This window comes from Paramormyrops kingsleyae, chromosome 13, assembly GCF_048594095.1.
Source record: "Paramormyrops kingsleyae isolate MSU_618 chromosome 13, PKINGS_0.4, whole genome shotgun sequence".
Lineage (NCBI taxonomy): Eukaryota > Metazoa > Chordata > Actinopteri > Osteoglossiformes > Mormyridae > Paramormyrops > Paramormyrops kingsleyae.
Window position 1 is genome coordinate 19,579,673 of NC_132809.1, and position 12,901 is coordinate 19,592,573.

General features: G+C 39.9%; 1 protein-coding gene across 3 annotated transcripts in view; it reads right to left on the minus strand.

Moving 5' to 3' along the window:
* LOC111846748 (multiple C2 and transmembrane domain-containing protein 2-like) overlaps positions 1-11,541 on the minus strand; it is a 62,999-nt gene extending 51,458 nt beyond the window's left edge. For all 3 annotated transcript variants that reach the window (XM_072698353.1, XM_023817279.2, XM_023817277.2), the window contains exon 1: positions 11,401-11,541. The gene's annotated coding sequence lies outside the window, so the exon portion shown is untranslated. The remainder of the gene's footprint in view (positions 1-11,400) is intronic.
* Between the last annotated feature and the right edge of the window lie 1,360 nt (positions 11,542-12,901).

A 12,901-nucleotide genomic window follows, 5' to 3' on the forward strand; every position in this document is an offset into this window, starting at 1 on the left:
CAAAACATTTTCATTTAGCAAAATAACTTTTAAAATAAATCTGTTCAGCATGTAACAGAAACAAATAATAAAAAATAATTTAATATACACGAGGAAACCACTAAAAATTGTACCTATTCCACACATCTGGAATACATTCTTAAAAATCCAGACTGATTACAGCGAAAAAAAGTAATGTGAGTTATGCAATATCGAAAAACTTGAACAAGGCTCATTTTAAGCATAGTGGGTAAAACTGTAAAACTCAGATCCAAAAGTGAGGCTTCACAATCAATCAAACACTATGTCAGCTAGAATTAACACAAAGTGAAAAGTGAGAGGTATAGGAGTCTCTGAGCAAAGATTCACCAGCAGTTTATCGGGGCTGGTATAACGGTATGCCTGTATGTCAATTCACCTTTGCTTTATTTTTCTCAGTTAATCCTTGTGGCCTTATTCCCATAATCCCAAATCCCATGTGTCCACAAAAACTATCCGGGTGACTTAACACAATTCAGGATATGACGCAAGCAGCAAAAGCCCCACAGCGCGTTCAGGTAGTGTCACAATCCCGGTCCAGGCCCTTCATATTCTGTGTGACAGCTCAAATCCTGTAACTGTAGCCAGGATATATTACCCTGGAGGTGTGTGCACCAAATGTGCAACCATGGTGAGGTACTGACTCTGGAAGTTCACTGTAGGTAACAGGGGTCTGTAACCTGAGGATATATAAGGGCAGGACTTTAATCACTGGAGTGTGGAGCAAGTAAATACAAGCTAAGAAAACCAACTCAAGAAGTCAACACTTAAGTTGTGTTTCGTTCTATAGGCTGCGTGGCTCTCAAGGCTAGAATCCTGTGTCTGTGATCAGAATATCAGAGGTGATCAAATATCAAATAGTGAAGCTGTTGGCAAATACTGTATGTAAGTCTCAGACAGGCCTAAAGAGTTTCTAATGCAAGCTTACAGGATACGTGTGGTGCACTACTTCCCTTATTAGAATACTCTCTAACCACAAGTTTCCACCCATGTAATATGAGTTGTCATGGCTACTCTATTGAGCTTGATTACTCGATTTAAAAAAAAAAAACAACAAAAAAACAGATTAAAATTTTCTTTCTCGATTACTTGGCAACATGGCAGAAGGAAGCAGATGAGGGTCCAAATAAAGAGTGAAAGCATCAGTTCTGTGGAAGCACTTCATGTGGAAAGTTAATGAAAATGCAGTCGTCTGTCAGAACTGCAAAGCAGAACTTAAATCATCAGACTGCAATGCAAATACATCTTATAAGACGACATTCAATGACAACCAGCAGACACAAAGCAGTGCCGACAAATCGCTTGCTTTTGGTCAATATCATGCTGGAATCCAAAATGTTTCCATACAGTGGAAGACAAATGCATTTTCATAACTGGTTCTCGTTCGCTTTTCCCCTCCTCAGTCATTTTTGTTAAATTTCTCAGAGATGTGCTACACTGTGTATGAAAACAGCAAAAGGATGTGAATGATTTTGATTGCATGCAGAGCTCATTTAAGTGTTTTTGTTTGCTTTTAACAGATAAATACTAGACAGTGTTGAAATCTTGATAACGAATGATCTTTAAATCTGCAAAGCTTGCTACGTTTTGTTTCCTATGACAGTAAAAATGTTGTAGTGCAACACATTGATGGTTTCATTCCAGAAGACTATCACAATCCTTGCAACTTGTGCCAACTACATGTGCAAAACACAAGATATCGGTGTGAACCTCACACATCATGCAAGGCTAAAGGTGGCACAGTGCGTAGCAGTCAGCACACACCACTGCTCATTGTGTGTGGAGTTTGCATGTTCACCTTGTGTGTGAAGGGGTTTACATTGGATCCTCTGCTGTCCTCCAACTGTGCAAAAAATGCAACCAAAGTGAATTGTTAGTATCTAAATTGGCCATGTGTGAGCGAGTGAGTGAGTGAGTGAGCGAGTGAGCGAGCGAGTGAGTGAGCGAGTGAGCGAGCGAGCGAGTGAGCGAGTGAGTGAGCACCCCGAAATCCAGGGTTGCAGAATACTGTGCTGTGGGCACTGGACATGGTGACAGCGCAGCGACTGACAAGCACGAGAAAAGCACATCAGCTTTTACTGATGTATGTCCATCACGCTAACAGACCACATACACTGCCCACCTTGTTGGCTGCCTTGACTACTTACATGCAACACAGTGAGCGCACACACACACACACACACACACACACTTACAACAGATAACTTTAAACACCAACTGTGACATTACCAAACACACAGCTACACATTATTTACACCTGACACCTGCTTGCCACCACATTGCCATATAATGCTGTACCCACATAGACAGACAGACAGACAGACAGACAGAGACAGACAGACAGACAGACAGAGACAGACAGACAGGCAGGCAGACAGACAGACAGACAGACAGACAGAGACAGACAGACAGACAGAGACAGACAGACAGGCAGGCAGGCAGACAGACAGACAGACAGACAGAGACAGACAGACAGACAGACAGAGACAGGCAGGCAGGCAGACAGACAGACAGACAGACAGAGACAGACAGACAGACAGACACACAGACAGACAGACAGACAGAGAGAGACAGACAGACAGACAGACAGAGACAGACAGACAGACAGAGACAGACAGACAGACAGACAGACAGAGACAGACAGACAGACAGACACTTTATTCATCCTCTCAGGGAAATTCAGGAGCTGACTTTGTTAGGAGCTACAGGGACATACTGCCTGTCGGTGTGGCACATACTGTATTGTGGCCTGTATCACAAAGCCGGATTTCTTGCTTAGTCGCATAACTTGAACAAGTTTCATGAACCCCAGTTTACATTTAGCCCAGATTACCTTAAAACTGACAAGTTATCCGCCTAAACAAGAAATCCTTTCTGGTTACTTTCCTGTATTTTCCAGATTCTGCTTGACAGAGCTATGGAGCAATAAAGCACTGAGACCCTCCATCCTAGTTCTGGGGTAAACGGCACCATGTTTGTAGTCCCCAAAGGGCTTCACTGAGGGCAAAATATCAGCATAAGCCAGTGGTGGAATAGGACTCCTCCGACAAAAATGCTTATACCTCACAAATGGAATATCATTGAAAGAAAGTTTATTCCAGAGACTTTTCAGGATCCAACGATCCCCAACTGGGTAATCCTAAGTATCCCAGCCAGCTAATATTCGCTCCAGGCCTGTGGAACTAAAGACAGCTTTCTAGGTATGTTTTAAGGTTTTCAGAGCCCAGAAGCAAACCAAAGCTAAGTTTATTTAATAAAAGGTAGCAGTTAGTGATTAATTATCATCAGCTTTTGCTACATTTTTTTGTGTTTTATCGGTTTAGCATTATCAAGGTAATCTTTGGAGTTAGCGGATTAGCGGTAACTAAAGATAACTTTTTGGTTAGCTGTGCCCCACAATGATTATTATATTATATTATATTATATTATATTATATTATATTATATTATATTATATTATATTATATTATATTATATATTATATTATATTATATTTAGTATTGGGAAGTTTAGCACATTAACACGTTGCGTTAATTTTAAACTCATAACACATCACTATTTCTTTGATCGCGTTAACGCAGACAGTATTTTCTTACCCAAATGGCAGAATGGAAAGAGCACAGATTATGATAGAGACCTATAATATTCCTTCATGGCTGTAGACAATGTGAGAGTTTAGGTCGTGACGTTGCACAGAATCACAAAATTCAGAGCTAAAATCAAAACCTTCAGTTAGCATCTCACGGGGAAGCTGATGTTACCAGGGGGGATTTCTCAGTTAGCTTGGTTACCTCAAGTAAGCTTCCCCACTGGTGCCCCAGCCTGCGCCGCAGTCAAATTGGCTGGCTAAGAAAACGCCTCCTCAGAAAATGGCCCCCTAGGCGGCTGTCTATGTTGTCTAATCATCCCCTTGAGAACCTCCCAAGAACCGTACAGGCAGTCCTCGAGTTAAGAACATACAACTTACAGACAAGTCATGTTTGTGAATAGACTGCCATGAAAGCTATTATATTAATTTGAGTTAAATACAATGGTTCATAATAACAAATGCACACGCTGTTTTGTTACGCTCATGTTCATGCAGCTTCAGTGATTCGTCAGCTCAAGGTACAGTACAGTATGTACTGTAGTTATGCTGAGACTGCTGCCCCCGCGACCCGACCTCGGATAAGCGGGAGAGAATAAATGGATGGATGGATGGATGTATTATTATTTTTAATATTATATACTGTGTTATTATTATTATTGTTCCGACTTACCTACAAATTCGACTTAAAGACAGATTTAGGGGACAGATCTTGTTTGTAGCCTGGGGATTGCCTGTACTTTAGACTGCATCTTCTCTTACTAATTACATCCTTGGATCAGACAGTCAGATACAACAGGGAGGATCCTGAAACATATATGTGAATTTTTTTATCGATTAAAACAACAGATTGTGATTGGTTCAGTCTGTGAATCCTTAAGTCTGTGAACGCTTCATTCTGTAAAGCTCTGGTGTATAAAGATTTAAATTTATGACTAGGCTATAGTCTGTGAAAAATTTAATTTATGAGGTTTTGATTTGCTAGTCTGTGAAGGGCGAGTAATAGAGGCTTTAGCCCGTGAAGATTTAAGTCCATCAAGTCTATGTTGTCCAGTATTTGGGTAGCCCATTGGCTGATGTAAAATTGTGTTGCAAAGGGGACCCAGTACAACTACAAGTTCCAACCCCTGGTCTTGGTCTGCCATATCCTCTGTCCACCCATCCTCTTTTCTGCCATGTAGTTATCAACTAATAAAGTTCTCTTACCCAAGTTGGTGTCCCTCAATAAAATAGTCTCCTACCTAAGTCAATGTCCCATGATTTATCAGCTGATGACAGCCAATCCTAAAGAGGCACTGCAGATCCTGCCGGCAGTCATCCCTCACTGTTCTAAGCTAGGGTGTGTCATTGCTTAGCTAGGCTTTTTTCTTTCTCACATTGAGTTTTGGGCCTTGCCACTGTTAAAAGCAGTTCTATGCGTCATGGTCGCCTTGCTGGATTGTCAGATGAACTGCAGCCCAGTGAAACCATCAACAGCTTAAAAGAGGGCAACACACAAACACATGAAGCAAAATGAAGAGGGCAACACACAGACACATGAAGCAAAATGAAGAGGGCAACACACAGACACATGAAGCAAAATGAAGAGGGCAACACACAGACACATGAAGCAAAATGAAGAGGGCAACACACAAACACATGAAGCAGAATGAAGAGGGCAACACACAAACACATGTATCAAAATGATGACTGCATGGGATTTTTTCCTGGTTTGAGCTGATAAACATGCTAGGAAACAGGTCTACAGAAAGCTGGTGGACATGCTTAGAGATATTTCGACTTTACTCTGAGATATTTCAGTTTTATGCTGGTGCGATAGTGCTGCACATTCAGACGTCATCAAACTCTGAAATTTCCTCTGATCCTGGGCTAGCGATATACCGTATGATACTTTCTGCTAATACCTGCCAATGACAGCATCCACTTAGCCACGCTTCCAGTCTCTCACATTTTCCCAACCCTATTATGTCTAAAAAATGCCCGTGTGTGTCATTTTCAACTTACAATGGATTCATCAGAACATAGCCCCATCTTAAGTCAAGGAACATCTGTACATTTTATGGATTTTTCTTGTTTTGCATTGTTCTTAAATAATATAAAAAAACTTAATGGTTTGAATTTGTATTTTTTAAAATATACTTTTTATGATGATATGTATCTATTGCTGCAACAGAATACTTTAGTTGTGTGGGTTTGGTAGTTTATGGCTATGAATAGAATTTGTCTTAAATACCATGAAACATTGAAACAAAAAGCCATTCATACATCCCATTAAATATCCCATGAAGAAAATTGCTTTTATTAATCTTTATGTTTACTATTTTCAACTAATGAAAAAGCTAAGATGTCCTTTAATTTAACTCCACGTAGGTGTGTTTTTTTGGGTAAAATAGGGGCGTTGCTGTACTCTGCATTTCTCGAATATCTGACTCACGGCTTCAGGCAAGACTGGGCCTAAGTTTGCTCCGCCTGCTCTGGCCCTGAGGAGGGGAGGCGGCTGGTAAGGAAATACTGAGGAAATGTTTTCTCTTTATCTAGCGTCTGAATCTGGACATTAGATAAAGTAAACATTGTAGAAAACATAGTATATTTTGATAAAACTCATTTTGTGAGTGCAGGCGGGGTCTGTGTGAATGTGGCAGCACTGAAAGTACACGTCGATGATGCTGCGCAAACGATGAGAACATCCTTTTCATTAAGGCACTGTTACTCCCCCAGACACAAATATGCAGAGCTGCACAGCTAAGTGCTGCTAGCACAGCATCAACTAGAGGCAGTGGCTGCTGGGTAAATTGTTTGGGGACAATTTAATTTAATGTTTTGCCCATCTATGCATCCACCCGATTCCCTAAATACTGATCCAGTTCAGGGCCATTGTGGGAGAGAAGCATCTCCCATGAAGATCAGGGCACAGGGCTGTGGACGTCAGCCCATTGCATGGTACACAGTCATACAGCGTAACCCGCAGCCTGCAGTGTGAGGATACAGTGCTGTCCCTTGAGACACAAAGCTACCCTTGGCAAGATACATACACTTATAATGCTTCAGGTACAGTGTATGGCCGCACTATTAAAAATGGATATGTCAGAACTATCTATCCATCTACCAACCTTATCCTTAACACTCATCCTTCTGGGTTACAGGGCATCCAGAGCCTATCCTGGAAGCTATGGGCACGAGGTGAGGAACAACACAAGAAGAGGGGCCAGCCCATCACAGGGCACACTCACACACCATTCACACCTATGGGCAATTTAGTAATTCCAATTAGCCTCAGCATGCCTTTGGACTGTGGGGGGAAACTGGAATACCCAGAGGAAATCCCACAATGACACGGGGAGAACATGCAAACTCCACACACATGCACCCCAGGCAGAGACTTGAACCCAGGTCTCAGAGGTGTGAGGCAACAGTGCTAACAACCACACCACCAATTTTATGGCAGAACTATTAGATGGAAAATATCATTCTTAGTGGTTATAATTGACAGGTATCTCATAACTGCAATAGAAACCTACTGGACCCTGTTTGTTCGTTAAGTTACATAAACCCCACATCTGTATTCCTGCTTTCACTGTCCCCAGAGTCTGCGGCTGAAGCAGCAATGGTCACTTCCTTTCCAACCAGCTGAGGTCCCTCCCTGACATACTTGACTGCATCTCAATGGGAATCTGACCTATGCATGTACACATGGAGACACTTACTGTAAGTGTGACTATTTACACAGCTACCCACTATGTACATAATCCCACAGAACAAATCCAGGCTGGGTGTCCTGCTCACAGGCACAACATCAGGGCCCTTCCTGGCAGGGGCAGCCATAAGGTGCTTTCCCACCTTAACCCAGAAACTTAGTTCCGGGTTCTGAGTTTCTGGGCCATCCCTACCCGGGACTTTTGTAGTTCCTGGCCACTTCCATGTGTTGCTTTCCCACTGCACAACAGGAACTGGGACCTTTATGCTAAATAAGCATGGGAGACGCAAAGAGCTTGTAGGCTACACATCACATGTAATTTCATATGAAACTACACCTCATAGCAATGTCATTTTATTCGCTATTGGGGGAGTGTATTTTATTTATACAGCCTGCGACATGTACATATTGTGCGCTCCATTTGTCTTCGGATCCGATTTTCGGTTGCCAAGATTACTTCACATCCGCTAAAAATATTTATTATAACTAAATCACATCTCTATATTTGTAATAAAATCACATCACAAGGACAACACGCTATATGTGTGCTATATTAGTATATTCAACAAAATACTTTTTCTCATCTTTTTTGTTCTTGTAATGCCATCTGGATGTTTTTGTTGTTAATGTTCTTACGGTTTGGCACTTTCAGTACTGGAACTTTTGGTACTGGTACTCAACCAGAAGTCAATGGAAAAGCGAATCATGCCCGGCTGCGTGGTGCCCCTCCCCATACCGTAATCCACTGTGTCTGTTCTGTGTTCATGCTCGGCTGCGTGGTGCCCCTCCCCATACCGTAATCCACTGTGTCTGTTCTGTGTTCATGCTCGGCCCCGTTGCCCAATTCACCACTCAAATAAAGGGCGCTTTCCATAACACCAGATACCGTATTTTTGGTACTTTAAGAAGGTACCAAAAGTACGGTACTTCAAGGTGTTGGTTTTCCACTGCCGTAAAAACTGGTACCGGCACTGAATGACATCGCAACGCAAGGCAGGGTATTTTATACTCAATTCAAAAAATGGCTGTAGTAGGACTGGATAACGTGCAATATTAATACATCATTAATTAATAATAATTACATCATTAGTCAGCTAGATTAAGATCAGGGTTTTTCTTACCTTCAATTTGGTACAGATATTATAGCGCAGGAAGTCTCGCTAAAACATTTTTACTCTCATAAACACAAAACTAAGCAAGTTTCACAATTTTAATAGTTATTAATTTTCAAGATTATCTAGTATATGTTTAAAAATCAGTTTAAAAGTTACCTCCACTGCTTTTGCAAATCACTCCTAGACAGGTTCATGAGAAATTTATGTTGGGCTTCTTTTTTTGTTTCATAAATACCCCAATATTTATTACAACAAAATCACATTTCAATATTTGAAAAATTTCCAATACTGTGCTGTCATAGTATATTATACAAAATACTTTATTTCTTGTTATGCTATGTTGTTGTATCTGTTCTTCCAACCAGATCACAATTAAAGCTTGTATCACTTCATTTGTCCACACACCCATTGTTATTAGTTTTTTTTTTTGTTGTTTTTTACATGACGTAATAGGTCAACCGGAAAAAGCCCAATACTAACAAGCTAACAGGAGCATATCTCCATCTATTGTATTGGAGTCAGACATACTTCACTCAATAATTCTATTCCCCTCTTGTGTATGTATACAGGGACAAGGACAGTAGTCCGATGTGCATGTAAAGGAGTTACTGACTTTCCAAAGTGATGGGTGTGGGGGGTATTGACACTGACATTACAGCCTGATGGGCCATTGACATTATGCAAACTATTACAGGTGTGGTGACACCTATCTCATCGATATTCATTGTGTAGTTCACTGACTTATAGCGTCACTCCAAAGTTCTAACACTTTAGTAATCAAACCATATGAAATTTCTGAATGTCTCATGCACCTTAGTGCAGCCAACCCCTGTGTCTACAAGCTCTGGAGCTCAAAAGCCTTGGCCAGAAATGTTTATAATGTGATTTCTTTACAATTTCACAGTACCTCGGAAAATAGGTTTTTGAAAAGTGTATGTTTAAAGTTAAGAAATGACATTCTAAATGGTCTCAGATTATTGGTGCTCAGTTTGTGCTGAATAAAAGCATTTGTAGCCCTTTGGGATAAATATTTTTTTAGATAAGTGAAATATGTAAAAATGCCAAGGCATGTCAGACTAACAGGAAAGGGGCTGAGAGGCCTCAGACTGCAGAGACTTAACATTCTATTACATTTAAAGCTCCCTTCTAAAATGGATAAAAATCATGATTTAAAAAATGTTGACATCATGTGGCGTGTTTTATTTTTCTAATTCTCCCACTAAAATGCGTGTCGGTTTTTATGCAGTAAAGGTACAGCTGCCGCCCACCCTTAAGTTTACAGGATTGTCCCACATTGAAAACTAAAAGCTATGACCTGTTCAGAGCCAAAACGGCGTGTGATTTGCCTCATATAACAAATTCTATCGTGGGGGATTGGGGTATCTGCTATTTGTACTTCAAGCACCATCAATCAAGTTTCATGACTAAGATAAAACAAATCAATGTCCTGATAACCTGATAAGACACTGGGCTTTAACTACTGCTGAAATTTGTATGCAGCAGGGAAAGAGCATCGGGCAAGTTCTGGTCGCTCCAAAAACGCTTGAAGTCTGCTTCATCTCTAAGAAGTTGGCTAATGACGATCCAGGAAATGTTGCATTCCTACCAGACATAACATAAACTCATTTTCCTTGTTTAAATCTCCACTAAAGTCAGGCTACATCCGTCACTTTAACTGAAATCACCCAGCTCCATTTGTGCATTTTGCAATCACACATCTACATTTTAGATTAAAGGAGTCCATCAGCACACTGCTGTTATCTTAGCATAAACAGTACCTTTTCTGGTAATTTATCAAGAGGATATAATTTGTAAATACAGCCTATGCAGAGTACAACCTTCAGAGTACTAGACAGCATGTTCTTGGCCGGAGGAGGCTATCAAATGTCTTTGCTTACTTCACCTCTGCCTGCCCAAACAGTGTGAAACAAATTTGCCTGGTGTCTGAACGTACAGCAGAATCCATTTGGAGCGTCGGACGCATCATCACAATTAATATCATTTTCTCATTATTCAAGGACGTGTCATACATCTGCAGTCAAGAACACTGAATCTAGTACAAGTTGTCTATTGAGGTGACGTGTATAGTGCAACGGCTAAGGGTGTGAAGGTGTGCACTTGGGCATGTGAGTGAAATGTCACAAGAAATACTTAAACTGTCATGTGACCTTCCTATTCAGTCTGTAATTTCCAAACAGCCGCCTATGTTTTGCTTTCGTTAGAGGTGGAACTTAGAGTAACAGAGGGTGATTTTCTATTGTCAAAATAATATGATTTCATCATTTATCGTAGTTTATATACATTTGTATTAAAAGGTTCATGTTTGAATGTATATATTTTTTCTAATCTCCATTTATTTATGTTTTACGTTTATAACTATTATTATTAATACTATTATTATTGGTAATCGCTTAAAAAAATGAAAAGTAGTATTTTTAAATTTTTGTACTGTGTCATTTTATTTACTTATATAGTTTATGAATTTTTTTACCAATAAATAATGAATAATTTATTCTTGCATTGTGGCTGTTTTGTTTATTATTCTCAAAGTAGACCAAATTAGAGTTTGGAGGATGATAATTTTTCGTCATTGCAGAAAGATTTCAGGGGGCTATACTGCTATACCACACGTCAAAAACGTTTACACGCCCTTTCTGTCTTGCAGGTCAGAACATAATGAATTACCGTAAAGCATATAATACAACTGCGTCACCTTTTTTCAAAGTTTGACCATACAAACTTAAATCAGGCAGTCGGTTGAGCTGTGAAATGCCGTTTACGTTTTACATCACTGATACCAAAAATGCTCCATATATATGAAAAACACCAACCCTTAGTAACTCCCACGTATATTGACTGAAAAGGTCCCAGGTAAGACAGCCTGAAACACACCTGGATATTGGAGACAAACCAATGCGTACACATCCGAGAAGTTCACTTTAAATCTTCAACATGGGTGTCTCTCAAAGTATTACATTAAAATTTTACCTGTTTCTCGCTGCTAAACCATGCTCCGTCCCAAAGCCTCATAATCCAATAAAAGCCGTGATGGCTGGATCACGTTTTATAAACTGGACCTGAGAAACATCTGCAAACATCAGTGCTAGGAGAGGTCGACTTCCTCATCCATTGAAATACTGAATTTAAAGGGCATGGGTCTTACCGGAACACATTTCGGCCGACGTAAATTTGTACAATGTGCAAAGCGATTCAGCCTATGTATAGGTGTATTCTATAAAAATTAAATTCTGTAAAATCAAGATTTAAATTGTGCGTATGTATATATACATATAAAATATTCTAATGTGTGTATGGTGTATAAAATGGGATTGTTTTATCTTTTGTTTTCTAATTTAGTTTTCTTCATTGGTTTAGGTAATTACAAGTGACAATAAATAAAAATATTTAACCGTTTTGCTGCATGTATTCTGCACAGAAGTGTATCTGATATATAATCGATTATTCCCGAAAATTATGAGATGTAACAAATAAATTCTATGATCAAAATAAATACATGTATAGGCGTTTCACAAGTACTGTATGTGCATGAATGTTCTATTTTTGTTAATTAAATTATTGGTAACATACCTTAAATCACTGTTTTTGGGGGAACTAGTTAGGGAACTAACTGTGCACGCGCACAGGTAGCTTGTATTTTCAGAGTCAGGTTTGGCGAGTTGGAACTTTTCATTTCATTCATGAGTCTGCTGCCATCTGCTGGTAAGATGGTGGAGATGGCTTACAGGCATGTGTGTGAAACGCAGAGCTTATTTACTGGCGGTTCCAGATTAATGGTTCGTCCTAGAAAGATTCTTTCCATGTCAATTGATCTATTGCTTGAAACAATATACTTCTCCTACGAGAGTATGAAAAGCCAACGTTCCATTTTTGTCTTAACCCTTAAAAGTTCAAAACTTTACATCAGAGTACTGTAATAGTGCTCTTCATTCAGCTAATTCTTCATACACTCATTCCGAGTGAAGAACATGGACCAAATAAGTGTCACAATCCCTTTAATGGTGTTATAAGGCTAAGTTACTCAAGACAGGAACGCAGAAAATGATGTCAGCTAACCACCAACTACAGAATGTGGGCGTGGTGACTAACTTGTGGTAAAACAAGCATTGCAGTTAGAAATGCATACTTCTGAAACCCAGCAGGTCTTAATTTGAGATGAGTCCAAAGATCAATTCATCCCTTTACAAAGCTACACACCAGCCTTGGTGTTTAGTAGTAGAATAGTCACTTCACTTTTCCTTATTCTATTTACACCACTGTTGTGTGAGCTGGATTGATGCTGCCAACGCACACAGCAGTGTAGAGTGACATAAGAAGATTCGTCACATGACAGAGACCCCTAGTGTTTGTATTGCTGCAAACGACACATAAGCCAGTGGCCATGTCGGGCATAAACCTGCATTTTTATAACTAAAACTCCATTATAGTGAAGCATGTGTGCATTTTCCACAGAATAAAGAAGACAGTCTAA